Here is a 14575-nt window from a genome sequence, read left to right on the forward strand (position 1 = left end):
TTGGTCAGGATTTGGTGGATTTGGGATAAAACTCGTAAGCTGTTTTCTGCGATTGGGGGTTTGTGAAATCGCCAGTTTGCGCCGCGTCCCAGTGTTGGAAGATTTGGATCACTCAGTTCGCGCCGCGAAGTGGTTGGAAAAATGTTCAAGGAAATTTGATTCGCTCAGTTCGCGCCGTGAACTTTGTTTGCACCGCGAACTTTGTTCGCGCCGCGTGCTGTTAGTGAAAGCTGTTTTTGGAAAATTTTAAAGATGCATAACTTTCAAATCGTCAACCCGTTTTTAGTGCCGTTTTGAGGGCAACGTACCTTGTGAAATGATCTATTTGTGTAGATGATGAAATGAGGTGTAATTTAATGATTTTAAATTATGATTTAATCACTTATTAAGATGTATTGTACATATATGTGATGAGATGTGTTAAATACACGATATGCTGAAGCGATAATCGTGTGATGATCTGTGTGTTGTATGAAAATGATTGGATGGTTTTTGAATAATGTTGACATATGTAAACATGCTTGATGATGATGATGATGATTTTTTGAGTATTGGATGAGATTACTCATAGACTTGACAAAGTTATAAGTATGTTTTATATATGTTTCTATTCATTCATAATCATGTGTCGAGGGCTAGATCTGAATGAGGTGAGGATTTCAGTGAAGGGCATAATTCCCATTGTACGGAATTCGTGCTGGCAGTGCCGTATCTAGATGATGATAGATCGGTCGGTGGGTTATTCCCATTGATGATGGATTGGTACCACATGTATAGTTTTAGTTCATACATATGCATGATTAGCGTGACTTGAATGATGAGTATGTTTGCATATTTGAACGATGTATCCTGTTGACGTTTGTGTAAATGATGGATGTTTCTTGATAATCTGAATGTGATGGAATTGGGTGGATAATATAGTTATGAGGTGTTATTGTTTATGATGCTATAATATTTGTTAATTGTGAATGAAACTCACCCTTACATGTTGTCATTTTCAGATTGAGGATAGCGGCGTCTGACTCGGTGAGAATTAACTCATGAGTCAATGTGTTAGTTAGCGTCAGGTGTCATGCTTTGATAGATGTAACACCGGGGAACGCAATATTTTGAGTTTATGATAATAACTCTATTTTGTTTAATCTATTTGTGGACGAATACATGGATGATGTGATGTTAATTTGATGATTTTATTCCGCTGTGTAAACGTGAGATTTTGAGTTATGAGTTACATGATGATGTTCCTTGGTGAATGCTTGACAGTGACGAATGATGTTTATTTTAATTATGATTTGTGACATCCTTGTTTGCATGTTACTCTGATATATTTGTTAAAATGCCGCGGGGTCTAGAAGGGTGTTACACGTTTCAAGAAAAAAATTGTCTTATTTTGAACCACAAACATTTTCACTTTCATAACAACATATAATGTAGTATGTTTATCTGAAAGATGAGCCCTTCACACTCTAGAAGTCTCAATGTTTAGAAACATACACTCTCAGAGTTTCATTTTATCTTTTAGCTAGTTTCTGAAGACCCATTTAGTTCCAATAACATGAGTTCTTTGTGTCTAGGCACAAGATTCAAAACATAATTTATACAGAATTGGTTAAGTTCTTCTTGCATTGCTAGAAACCACTCAGTGTCCCGAAATGCTTCATCAGCAGCCGATGTAGACTCTATGAGGGACATTAAACCCAAATAACTATACCATAGTCTAAAATCAAAATGTTCTCTTTTACCACAATTGAAATGTTAAAAATAATAAAAAAAACCTCAAAAGACAAATTTCCCTTTACTATCTTAAAAGGTCAAAAGATTTATTTATTTATGTAACCTCCTTATATATACATGATGTAGCAAGAAACAAACACAACACACTATTAATAATTATCAATATATAAAGGGCCTTTACAAATTTAAATTGCAAAATATTCTATTTAATTATTTATAAGAGAGCATGAACTTCTTTCTCAGACTTTTCTATTTTTTTATTTTATATTGTTCCTTAGTTCTTATCGCAACACAAGTTGCTGGTAAATCATTATTTTATTGTTTTATATTTATTTAATTTAATTTATAATCTATACATATTCTTTTAATATGTTTTTATATTATTATCTTATCATTATTTTTCATTACAGGAATTAAAACTGCATGTAGAACTGATGCTGATTGTGACAAATTTGACAAATCAGATTTTAATGGTGAAACTATTGTGTGCATGTACGGCTATTGTTCAGTTAAAGGGAGTAAAGGGTGGATCGATATTCCAGTTTTTAAGAAAGAATGAGCTACGGTGTCAGAACAAATAATATATCTTAATATTTAATATGTAATAAACTTTTTATATTTTTTTTATTTCCTAACCTTTGCCTTTATGATTTTTAACTCTAAAATGATGGTAAGACAATAAAAAATAATATTTAAATTGTCTTATTATCTCATTTAGAATTATTATAAATGTAAATGTTTGTTATAGGATTCAATCCTTGAAGGTAACTTTAATTTTAATCTATATTTATGTATTGATGTAAATAAGTTTTTGATATTTATAAATCAAGAACATTAAATAAAAATTTATGTATTTTACAAATATATTTCCAACCATATTTTTATATTTACTGGATTGAAAAATAGTTTTAACATTGTTGCGCTCAAAGTTGATATTATGGCTAGGCAGGAATCATATTTTTATATTTACTTGTGTGGTAAATTTAAGTAACTCGAAGAAAATATGACAAAAATTTCAAAGTTTTTTCATATAAGTTTTTAAATGGGTTTTTCTTTCTATTCTTGCTAAATTATGTTTTTATTAATATAATTGAAATGAATTCTTTAATTGTTAAACTATTTATTGTTTTATAAAAATATACATTATTTTTAATGAATCAATTTCAAATAGCATTTTTTTTATTGAACTCTAAAATTAAACAAACTTAGCTGCACTTATATTTTTAAACTCCTCAACTTATGTTCATCTTACCTTTTAATAATCAGACACAAATTTAAGGCACGGTTTGACTATAACTAAAACACGCACATATATTTTTCCTCATATTTTGCCACTGTTCAAATTTTATCTTGGCTACACTCATATTACTGTTAATCAAATTTTAAACTGTTTAAACAAAATTTATTAACCACGGCCTGACCAAGAAATTTATTAACCAAAAAAGTAATCTAGTATTTGCGAAAAAAGTGCAACATTTAATAAATACTACAAAAACTAATTTGTAGATGCATTGCTATTAAAAATAGATAGCTCATCGCTAAATTTACGCTTCATGAAATTTTGAAAAATTTCTAATTGATATGGTATATGTGTAAGTTGCTCAATGATTTGTGTAAGTCTAAAATCAGAAAATGTTCAAAGGGGGAAGAGGACATCGCTGATCAAAGACGACAACGAGATTCAATGATTGAGATAGAAGACGCAATCACGCAAAGGTGTTGGTGGCAAGGATGACGGGCGATGGAGACAATCATCTCCGTTAGATAAATTGAGAAGAAATTTTTTGTTTTATACAAGAGAGATTTCATATATATAAAAATCATTGTACATGGCAGCAGATCATTACCAAATATATAAACAACCGAAATCAAATACTATAAAAACTATACAAAACATGAACTCTTTTCTCATTTCTTGTAAACAAATTCATATTGTCATGAACTGAAGAGTATAAAAAACATGAACTCAAAGTATAAAAACCATGAACTAATTAAGCCAAAGGTTATTTACCAAAATCAAAGGAATGGAGTGGAGTTGGTGAGATACCAAAATCAAAAGAACAAGATTTGTGCAGCTGAATTGGAGAGATGCTAGAACATTGTTGATGTGGTGTGGCTGTGGGAGAAGAAGATAAACATATGACTTTAATGGTGTGTTATTCAGTTTAGAAGAAATAAAAAAAATTAAATATAATAAGAAAGAGAGAGTAAAAAAAGAACGAATGGAGAATTAAAAAATAGGCGCCATTTTTATTTTAGATTTGGAGGCAATTTATTTTTGAGATTGTTAAGTTGGTCACGGTTAAATTGTGGCAAATTAAAAAAAATTTAACTAGAGACTTTTAACTGTGGCATAAATAATTGTGGTTAAACAAATTTTTTTCCATTATTTAGAATTGTTAAGTTTACCACAATTAAACCATGGCAAATTAAAAAAATTAAACCACAATCATTTAATCGAGGCTAAAAATCGTGATTAATCAACAAATTTTTTATAGTGAAGTAAAATAAAATAAATTTAATGACAAATGAGTTCATGAATAAGGAACGATCATATTCAAGATAATGATAGTAAATACTGATAAGAGGAGAAAATATATATTAAACCACTGCATACCTTCTTTATGAAGAATGTAAAGGGATTTATTGACATGACACGGTGGATTATGAGAGGTAGAGAGGAGACCGAGTAGAAACTCTATAATCTATATACACTTGTTCATATAAATAACCATGAAAGAATCCACATACAAATTTTTAAGAACTAATTCTACAGTGACTAAAATATTAAGTAAAAGACAAATGACATTTAGTTTAAATCAAAAGAAAGGATATTACTCCATCTTGTTAAGTGTATACTTTGGCTATAAGGTCAGATTTATAGTGTTCTATAGTATAATTAACTTTCTATTTAATATGATACACATATGTAATTGATAGCAACCATATCTTTGAGTTAGGTGGTAAATAACCAAGTATTGTTAGTTTGAAGTGTTTGGAGTTTATTGTTCTTGGCATCAACCCATTATTATGATTTAATGGTATTTTTGTAGATTTTGTACTTGCTAAAAGCACAATGAGTGATCACCCCCAAAATGTGTAGAGATGTTGAAAAGCGTTGAATATTGATGTTTGTTGAGAGAATTGAATGTCTTCCTCAACTTAATAGTTGAGGTATTTATAGAGATTTATTAAGCCAGGATAATAGGATCCAAGAGTGTGGTTAATATACTTTTCTCTTGGGAATATGGGTTGCATCATGGTGATATACTTGTAAATATACCTTTTATATTAATTTGAAAAAAAAAATCTGAATTATTTATTAAGAAATGTTTATGTTGCATTTTAATATATGTGGTATATGTATGTTAGGTTGGCCGCAAATGATGTGTCAGGTGGCGGCCATCTAATACCTATTGTTTTGTTCTAGCCAAAGGTCCAATAATATGAAGTCCACTTATCCAACTCGTTCCATTGAGCACAAGGTATAAATATCTTCACGAAGATTTTTTTGGAACACAATCTATAATCTTCATTCTTACTACGATTATCTTGAATTCTAAACAAACTTGGATGTTGGGGTGCTAAACAGGAAGGTACCCCGCCCCCTTGACCTGTTACACTAGAGATTAGTAACACCAAATCAAGATCAACTTCTTCGATTCAAGAAGCATCGCGATCATAACCTTTGATCCAAGGTGCCGCCTCACTGCATCTCTTAGGAAGCTTCGAGTGCCTAAAGATTTTACAGGCGCTGTCGGAGACACTTTACACATTCGACCAAAGCAATAAATTCCCCTCAGTGCCGAGCACGCCTATAGTTTTTAAGACTAATGCGGAAGATGCTTTGCACGTCCGACTAAAGCAATCAATTCCCCTCAAATATTTTAGAGGTGCTATCGGAGATGCTTTGCACGTCCAACTAGTGTAATCAATTACACACAGCGTAAACCGCACCCCAAGAGTCCAGGGAGTTGTCGGGGTTGCTTTGCACATCTGACTACAACAACCCATTCATATAGGGGTGCAACCAGTGACACTTTACACGTCAAAATACAACAATCAAATACTCCATTGTCAAAAAACTACACGCATTTTTATGTAGTTGGCGCATCCTCTCCGGATATAGCCACTCAAAGGGACGTGACTGGTGGAGCCTAGATACGTCACATCGATCTGAGCCTTTTCCTTGGGGAGAGGGACGAGCATCATCTACCTTAGGCTGAGGAATAATCCTTTGTGACATGAAGCACAGTTAGAAAGCAAGGCCACATCTAGCCATTTTGTGTCCCTCGTCTTTAAGTATTATTCAAATCATTACCGCATTTAATTAAACTCGTGCTTTATTCCTATGATATGATTCAAAGTATAGTTGTGTATAGCCGGTTCAATGTGAATCACTACAGGTGTGATTTAAAGAATGAATTCCTGGAGATAAGCTCATGTCTCACAGTTACAAATCCAACGTACAGGCACATCAAGCTAAGCCAATGCCTAACCTGTGCAAGCACGTTCCAATTGTAGCCACATCTGATCGGCTAACCATCTTTCCAAGATAATGCATACATCTTAACACTACATGCTCACAAATAAAGCTGTCGAAAAAATCTTTGTAAATTAAATGACTTAAGGTTATTTACACTTTAAGCAAATATTCCTTACCTCTCTTTATAGAAGACAAACTCTATAGTTGTAGGGCTCAAAATCAAACTATGGCGTTCTCCGCTCTCAATCATTAGAAAGTAGTGATGAAAAAGAGGGCATTATGAGACCAAAAAAACACAAGCATACAAAAGGTAATAATATACATAAATATAAATATTGTTTATAAGCCAAGGACCAAAATCCCGACCAAATCATATGGGAACAAAATAAAAACAAAAGTAAGAGGGGTAGAAAGACCATACAAAGCCATCTTCCAGATTTAATGCGCTTGGACCTTCCCCAATGTCCTCTCTAGTAATAACTCGAAAAGGATTCCAGCTGATCAGAAGTGACAGAAAGGCCGAGAAAAAATCCTCACGCATGCTCAAATGTCTGATCTCATATTCAGTACTTGGTATACGTAGCCAGTTGAAGGGACTCCCGAGATTTATGTCATGCAGAAACCAGATCTTCCTCAAGACCCTTCAAAACTTTAGCTGGATCATCCTTCTTTTGCTAAAAAAAATTCTGATCCGCTTCAAATTTATGTCATGCCTCCGCCATATAATCAGGACCCTTATCCCGACGTTTCTCTCCCTCAGCAAGAGAAGCCTTAAATTCATTATTTGAGCAGCTAAAATTGACAGTGAACCGTGCCGATCCAATTCTTCTTGAAAAGAGTTAACAAGCCTGGCCTTTTCCCACAGCTTATACAACTCAGTCTCAGCTGTGGAATTTTTTGGCTTAAGGGTCTTACACTTCTCCCCCTTTGTAATCAATAAAAATAATACAAAATAATAAGAGTGAAACAAAGTAAACCTTTCGTTGATCTTCAAATAATAAAGATACAAAAATTAAAATGATGACAAAAGGATAAACTTAAAAGGAAAAAATTAGGTTGGGGTGGTAATCAAGACATAATCAGCTTCACCATCCCAGTAAACTTGGAGTTTGTCTGAGCTTGATCCTGGAACATCTAATTTTTTAAATCCAAGCGTGATATGACAATATCATTTCCTTCCTTGATCTCATCTAGATTTTTCAAGAGAGCCAGAGACAGAGCAGCAAAATCAACAAAAGTAGTAGATTTCGAAACTTTAGAAGCAACTACAATCTTAGATGATGGTGCAAAGACCAGCTCCTTAATATGAGGCTTTTTAGAAGCATGTCTAGAAGAAGAAGCTTCAATTCATGACAAATTTCTTTAAGTTGCATGGTTCTAGAAGTCATTCATCTTCTGAAATAACTCCATACTGCATCACTCTTAGCTGGATTTACATAACTTATGCAAATATGTGTCACATAGTGTAGACGAGCCTTTGCCTTAGATTCAAAATATAATAAAAATTCATCTAGTGTAGGTTGGGTGTGAAAAATATTGGTTGTTAGAAAGGTTGGGTCAGAAGGGGTGGTATATGCATTAATCATAGTTGGATCACTTTCCATATTCATGATAAGGTCTGGTTTGGAGGAATAGGTTTTTGCTAAAATTTCATTTTCAGCATTTGGTACGGGTTTAGAAGTAGGGTTAGAGTCAGCCATATGGTCATCATCAAAATCAGATGAAAGAACGACTCACTCTATGGAGGAATCACTGGAGTTGTTGGAGGTTAAATGGTTTAGGAAATCGACGAAAATAGGCACACTGATGACATTGGATGGGTTTTGAGGTGAAGGAGGATTCTTTGGTGAGGAAGGTTCATGTGAAGAGTAGTTAACTTCAGAGATGGAATTTGAAGGTACATAATCAAAAGGTGGTTGTTTCCATGGAGAACAAAGTTGGGAAAAAGAAGGAAAAGGTTGAGAAACAAGTGGTTGAGTTTCTAAAAGAGGTTGGTTAGATGGGTCAGTTTTGTATGAGAAAGAAGGTTAAGGGTGACGAGATGAATTGTGATAAGTACCTCGAAAATATGGAAAAGTAGTCTTAGAAGGATTAGACTTACTTGGAAAGAGATTTTGAGAAGAGGGAACATAAGCATTCTCAAAAGCTTCAGCTTTCTCCAAAGGCCCACTTAGAGGGGTAGAAGTTCTAGCTGTCTTAGCTCCAGAGGGTCCAAAACCAACATTTTTCCTTTTTCTTCTGATGAGAGGAACTTCTGGTTCTTCCGGATCTTTTGGAAGATTGTCAACATTACCGCATCTAAAAGCGCCCTTATAGATACTCATGAGCATAACTAAAGTGATGTAATATGGAAAGTTGTCATATAGATGTTTAAAAGCACCAGGAGACACACTAGGTCGGTCACAGAGATCTACACACATTTCTAGATGAGATATAATAGCTTCCATAGGATCATTTATTGTGAACGTGTGGAGGTATTCAACTACATTTATAGAAAAACGAAAATCTTTTATGTCGAGAGCCTTACATGGATCAATGACTTCAGTGATTAAGGACATGTTCTTCAAATTTCTCCCATTGAAGGATTTTTTAATAGTAGTTACCAAATCATTATCAACACAATGATCCTAATTCTGATTTTGTAGAATATCCACCAATCCACTTTCATTCAGAATATCTGAAATTAATCTGCCCAGAGGGATCCACTTCTTAAGTTTTGGAATATCATTCATAGACTCTCTAACCATATCACTTAGATACTTAAAAAGTATTGAGGATAGGTTCATCTTTGATTCAAAAATAAGATAGTACAACATGTACTTTTGATCTACGGTGATGTGGTCAGATGAATTACCAGAAGGTATGTGATGAATACATCCAAGAATTATCCGAAGACCCGCTTTGAGTTGTGGACAGAAATCCTTGGCAAACTTAGAATTCCTTCCAATTTGAAAGGTTTTTGAAGCAATATGATTCATCTTAGCGCCTTTGGAGGGTATATCATAACACCTTCTACCACTTCCGTCAAGATTGAGAAGTTTAGCTATGGACCTCTCAATGATATAAGACTTCATTCCCATAACACATAAAGAAAACTGTAACCTTGATTCCTTAGCAAATACCCAAAATTTTCTAGCCAACTCAGGATAAACATGTCCTTTGAGACGATTAAAGAAATCTTCCCATCCTTGAGTCTTCAAATAATCAGTGAGGTCAAACCCATTTGTCTCGAGGTTTTTGAAATCCACCAGTATTTCGCTTAATACTTCTAGTTCTTTGAAAAATAGTAGATAATTAAATCTCAAGAATACCCTCTTTCACTTGTTCTTGTGCTTGCTATTGTTGTTGATGTTGAATAGATGAAGATTGTTATTTAGCCATGGTGAAGATGAAGAAGAAGATGGAGGTTTTGGTTGCAGAGAACTAGGGGTTTACTTAAACGAAAGTGTAGGATAAAGGCGAAAGTGTGTGAATGGTGAGTGAAGTGATTTTAAATAGAAAAATTCAATGCAATGATGAGAAAAATCTTGAACAATGCAAATTTTTTTGACAAGGTAAGAGGCGTGAGAGATTTAAACCTAATCCAAATAAATTACTGTATCCAATGTATCACTCAAACAATTTGGCGCGTTTCAAGAAAGACAAATGTCTTATTTTAAACCATAATCCTTTTTGCTTTCTTAACAACGATAATTTAGTAAACTTATCTGATACACGATCCTTTCACACTCTAGAAGTCTAAACGTTCAGAAACATATATTTTTAGAGTCTCATTTTATCATTCTGCTTGTTTCTGAAGACCTATTTAGTTCCAATAACATGATTTCATTTGGGTCTAGGCACACGATTTCAAACATCATTTCTAGAGATTTGATTAAGCTCTTCGTATATTGCCATAATCCACTCAATGTCAAGAAGTGCTTCATCAACCGATGTGGACTCTATGAGTAAAATTAAACCCAAATAACTTTACCATAGGCTAAAAAGAAAAATGTTCACTTTTACCACGGTGAAATGTTAAAAGTAATAAAAAACTCAAAAGACAAATTTCCCTTTACTATCTTAAAAGGTTAAAAGATTTATTTTTTATTATTATATTATTATTATTATTATTATTATTATTATTATTATTATTATTATTATTATTATTATTTGATCTTCCTATATATACATGAAGAAGTAAGAAACAAACACAACACACTAGTAATAATTATCAATATACAAAGGACCTTTACAAAGTTAAATTGTTTATAAAAGAGCATGAACTTCTTTTTCAAATTTTTCTATTTTTTTATTTTATACTGGTCCTTAGTTATTATCGGAACACAAGTTGTTGGTAAGTTATTATTTTATTATTTTAAATTTATTATTTAATTTATAGTTTATGCATTATCTTTTAATATACTTTTATATTATTGTTTTATTATTATTTTTTATTACAGGAGTTCGTATTAAATGTACAACTGATGCTGATTGTCCCAAATCGAATACTGTTGATGAAATTATTGTATGCATATACAACTATTGTTCGGTTAAAGGAAGTCATAATTGGATCAATATTCCATAATGACTTTATAAAAATCTAAGAATGAGTTACGGTGAACATCTTATTATTTAATATAGAAACTTTTTAAAAAAAATTATTTCCTAAAATTTGCATTTATGATTTTCAACTCTAAAATGATAGTAAGACAATGAAAATAATATTTAAATTGTCTTATTTTTTTCGTTTAGAGTTATTATGAATGTAAATGTTTCGTAAAGAATTCAATTCTTGACGGTAAATTTAATTTTAATTTATATTTATTATTAATGTAAGTAAGTTTTTGATATTTATAACTCAAAAACATTAAATAAAAATTTATGTATTTTACAATATATTTCCAACCATATTTTTATATTTATTGGTTTGAAAAATCATTTTAACATTGTTACACTTAAAGTTGATATTATGGTTAGGTAGGATTCCATGAGTTAAGATTTCAATTATTTTTCATATAAGTTGTTGAATTGGTTTTTTTTTCTCTTCTTGCTAGATTATTTTTTTTTTTTAAATTGAAATGAATTTTTTAATTTTTTAACTATTTACTATTTTATAAAAATATATAAATCACATAAACATTATTTTTATAGAGTCCATTTCACATAGAAATTTTTTCCTTGAACTCTAGATTTGAACAATCTTAGCTACACTTATCATTTTTAAACACCTCAACTTATGTTTCTCTTACCTTTTAATTAGATTTTATAATGTTGAAGTCTTGTTGAATTTTAAAGATATAGAAAGTTATAAGGTCAGTGTAGCATTATAATTAACTGCTAAATAATTATAAAGAAGTAAAATAAATGATTTTTGTGTAATATGATTCTAAGACCTAACCTTACTATTATATTTTATCATAATAGTGACATGATATTTTAGAAAAATTATTAGTATGTGTTAAAGAATTATAATAATATTAAAGAGAAAGGTCTCAATGTTCGGACACAAATTTAAGGCAATGTTGTTGTAAAACATATCTATACAGTAACATCCCTCAATCTTACCTATTGGTATTGAAATAACATAAAAATTGTATTTATTGTAATTTATAAAGTTTACTTTTCTATCCGACAATTGACATATTTATGAATAAAATAAAAATAATACCAACACTATCAAAAGTTATACATGTCACTCCGTAAATTACAGATGCCACCCCATTTTTTTTATTTCAAATTTACTCTTGATGAGATAAAAAAAAATTTGTAGACAAAGTTTTTGGTACAAGGAAATTTTCGGTAGTGTAATTGAAATTTGCGGGAGGTACCGAAAATTTCAGTTATAGTAAAATTTCCAATATATTAAGTTTTTTCAATGGTTGAGATTTCATCGACACTTTTGGAGGTCCTTATTGCACCGACACATATGTATGGTCTAGACTGTATCACCATTTGTATAAATAAGGGTCTTAGAGTTATTGGATAACATATCTCCACAAAATGCCTCTTCATCAGTATTTGATTAATGTAGCAGTGTATTTCAATGGCTGCAACCCTGCTGTTGAAACCAAGATTCCAGATGGTCCCGAATCCTTTGCCACCTTGAAAGAAACATTGAATAATTTGCTGCCTAATTCCGATAACATAAGGGTGACAAAGATCAAGTTTCGGGAGGACTGAATTGATACAAATGGAAGGGTGAAATACAACCTAATCGAGTTGAAGAATGATGAAAATATGAAGGCCATGTGGAAATCATTTCGTCGTAGGATAACTAAAGGTTTGATCGAGTTGGACGCACAGATCCGAAGATCCGTGGACGACATAATGAAGTGTCTGAAACATCCAGAATCATCTATTATTGCCTAGGTTTTCATGTTTCGGAGTACTGTTTATGTTTGTTGTTTGTCATCTGATGTTTGTTAACAATATTTGTTTGTTATTGATGTTATTTTATTTTCTATACCTACTCAAAACATGTACTACCAAAAACGATGATGCAATAAAAAAGATGTATGTCCAAAATATACATATAATACAACCATAACAAAATAAATCTACATAGGCCATCCACAGCCAACATCGGCCAACCTAGATAAAATAGTATGAACCTCACCATCAGGGTTCACCAAACCCATGAGACTATATAAGTGAACGGTGGTGAACTGTAGGTGACTGTCCTGGTCACCTGCAGGAGGTGGAGGTGGTGGATTGAACGAATCCCTGGTAGTTGAAGGCTCTGGAACATCAGATGTTGTGGCAGGTGGTGTGACCCTAGGGTGTGACACACTATGGAGCCACTCCAGGTATCCATTCTCACACTGCCCAGACTCCTGAACCTCAATGACTATATCAATGATCTCACGAGGGAGCTGTCGATGTGACTCTGAAACCATCGATCAATGTCACCAAGTATATAGCCACATGACTCTCCCATCTGACATACCCTGAATATAAAGTAGATACCTCAAAAGGACGATGAGGGCGGTGAGCTGTATATGGTGTCTAAATGACATCATCCAAAGTCATACCATCCAGCCTCCGCCTGTACTCCATCAACCCTCTAGAATGGCATGTTTGGCCTTCCTCCTCTTCGCACATGGGTCGGTAGCCGTAACATGCTGGATCTTCCGCTCACATATGTGAGGGAAGTGCTCGTAGATCCAACGCTGCGTAAATAAAAATCATAAAATAAATACACCCAAATAATTAAAAACAAAACCATCTAATAAATTATATTATACTTGTAACAAGCTCAGGTAACCAGCAAGTTGTATGGTGTCAGGACAAGATGCAACATCAAGCGTCATTGTCATACCCCAAAATTTTCCCATCTCATTTCACTTTTCAATCTCAGATAAAGGTTCACGACTTAAGGACATACTCTCCTAAACAATGACCTCCTAAACTAATAAAGGTTCACGACTTAAGGACATACTCTCCTAAAGAAAATTAATAAATGAAGGTCCCCAATGGATTTCAGATGACTTATGATGTTTCAAACTATCTCCATGACAAAATTCAGGCTTCAATTCCAAGGATTGCCCAGTCAATTGCTCAGAAAGTCAATAGTCGACTAGTTTGACCTAAAAGTCAACTGTGGTCAAAGTGCAGTCAAAATTCCTGATTTTTTGTTAACATACTTATTTTGAAGTATCATTCATCATTTGATCAAGGATTGATCATGATTCATCAAGGAAAGTTCAGAAATCAACAAAACCTAAAGTTTCTAAATTAGGGTTTTTAAGGAGAAAGTAAACCCAACTATGACCAGCCATAAATTTCACATGGAACATCAAAAATTTCCCATTCAAAACTCATTTTGAAGGAAATTGAATTATCTACAACTTTTTCTCTCTAAAGCCAAGTCCAAAAATGCTTCATTTGGGAGATATGAGCAAAAACATTACATGTCCTTCTAGAAGATCGCAAAAAGCTATTTTTTGTCAGGAGCAATATCATCAAGATAAAATCTCCAAATGGAAAATATGTTCCAAAGTTGCTTTTAGAATACATCTTGAGCTTTCCAAAATGTCCTAGAACACTACCATATGATAAATATTGAATGAGTTATGGCTTGCACAAGTTGGTAGATTTTTGAGAATTACATGAAGCCCTAAGTGATGAAATTTATACTTTTGAGTATTGGGCCCATGACCTTGTATTATCCACGTGATATTAAGCTTAAAAGAGGTCCAAGGATCAATTTATATTTAATTTATTGTTTTATTTCATTTATTTTTGAATTTATTTATTTAAATTCAATTTAAATCAAATAAAATCAAAATAAAATCATAGCTTGATGCTCAAGGATCATGTGATTAATTTCCAAATATTCTAATCAATCTAAAATCAACTTGGAGGCCAAGAATA

At 32.5% G+C, this 14575-nt stretch overlaps 2 long non-coding RNA genes across 2 annotated transcripts; both read left to right on the forward strand.

Moving 5' to 3' along the window:
* The first annotated feature begins 1382 nt into the window (after positions 1-1382).
* LOC131625153 (uncharacterized) lies at positions 1383-2607 on the forward strand. Its single transcript, XR_009290762.1, has 2 exons — positions 1383-2036; positions 2145-2607. It is a non-coding gene; the product is annotated as an uncharacterized LOC131625153 (long non-coding RNA).
* Positions 2608-10405: 7798 nt separating this feature from the next.
* Positions 10406-11100, forward strand: LOC131625158 (uncharacterized). Its single transcript, XR_009290763.1, has 2 exons — positions 10406-10556; positions 10663-11100. It is a non-coding gene; the product is annotated as an uncharacterized LOC131625158 (long non-coding RNA).
* Positions 11101-14575: the final 3475 nt, after the last annotated feature.

The sequence above is a fragment of the Vicia villosa genome, linkage group LG1 (assembly GCF_029867415.1).
Source record: "Vicia villosa cultivar HV-30 ecotype Madison, WI linkage group LG1, Vvil1.0, whole genome shotgun sequence".
Taxonomy (NCBI): domain Eukaryota; kingdom Viridiplantae; phylum Streptophyta; class Magnoliopsida; order Fabales; family Fabaceae; genus Vicia; species Vicia villosa.